This window comes from Ailuropoda melanoleuca, chromosome X, assembly GCF_002007445.2.
Source record: "Ailuropoda melanoleuca isolate Jingjing chromosome X, ASM200744v2, whole genome shotgun sequence".
Taxonomy (NCBI): Eukaryota; Metazoa; Chordata; class Mammalia; order Carnivora; family Ursidae; genus Ailuropoda; species Ailuropoda melanoleuca.
This window is the reverse complement of record NC_048238.1, coordinates 111,192,035-111,193,026: the sequence shown is the minus strand read 5'-3', so window position 1 is coordinate 111,193,026 and position 992 is coordinate 111,192,035. Positions and strand designations below refer to the sequence as shown.

Genomic DNA, 992 nt, shown 5'->3' with positions numbered 1-992 from the left:
GGGTCCTAGCCTCGCAGGTGGGATGCGACCTCCCTCATCTGCCCAGGAAACTGAGGCGCCCGTGGAGGGCACATGTCCTCGCCTTGCCGTTCTATTGCTTGTGACCTTGCACAGGCTCTGTCCAGCTCTTCGGGCCTCAGCTTCTGTCTCTGTAAAATGGGAAGCCAACTCCTGAAGGCCGACGATGGTGACGGGCTAGGCAAAGACCTGGAGCCGGCCAGCGATGAGCCCATGGAACAGTCTGCTTTGGCTGCACATAGGGCCATGCCGAAAGTTCGAGAGCGAAGCTCCTGACAGGTCTCTCTGCCCAGATCTCAGCAGAGAGCTGACGTGCAGGGCGGGGCCCTTGAGCCATGAAGCACTTCCTTCACCGTCTCTGCTCCCTGCACCCCTTGTTTCCTGTTGCTGAGCCTGGGGTAAAGACCTTGGAGAAGCCCTCTCCCCTACTCAGTGGTTCCCTCCTGGCTCCAAGGGGCAAGGGCTGTGTGTCCACATCCAGAACAGACATGAAAGGGAGACTGTGCACACAGCTTGCCCCTGCTAGCCAGAACTGAGAAGCCACTAAGGCCAGAGGGCATGCCAGAGAGAGTCTGGAGCCTTCATTGAGAGCCCCCAAGGCTGGGGAGCCCATGGCGCAGGTGCAGATGCTGCGAGACCCTGGGCCAGGCTGGCTGAGTCCCACCTCCTGCGGTGAGGAGCTGATCAGAGGTGACAGGCCTCGGGCAGGCCCCTGCCCCAGCCCCCCCGCCCCCCACCTGGGGCACTAGAGACGGTGCTTGGCGGCAGTTCACGGGAAGAAAGGCTGACTGACTCATTCACCAACAGGGCCGCGTGAGTTGACGGAGATGGTACTGGGCGGCCCAGAAGCCCCTGTCCTCTCCCGAACTGAGAGCAGGGCACTGACCTGGAAGCCACTCCTCCCTGAGACAGGCAGATGGGCAGGGGCCCCTGGAGAGGAGAGAGGAGGGATTCCTGAGAGTTGTTTGGGGAGT

The 992-nt window shown here is 61.8% G+C and overlaps 1 protein-coding gene across 1 annotated transcript in view; it reads right to left on the bottom strand.

The window, feature by feature from the left end:
* AVPR2 (arginine vasopressin receptor 2) overlaps positions 1 to 776 on the bottom strand; it is a 5,705-nt gene extending 4,929 nt beyond the window's left edge. Inside the window, exon 1 of the mRNA XM_034649720.1 lies at positions 106 to 776. The gene's annotated coding sequence lies outside the window, so the exon portion shown is untranslated. The remainder of the gene's footprint in view (positions 1 to 105) is intronic.
* Positions 777 to 992: the final 216 nt, after the last annotated feature.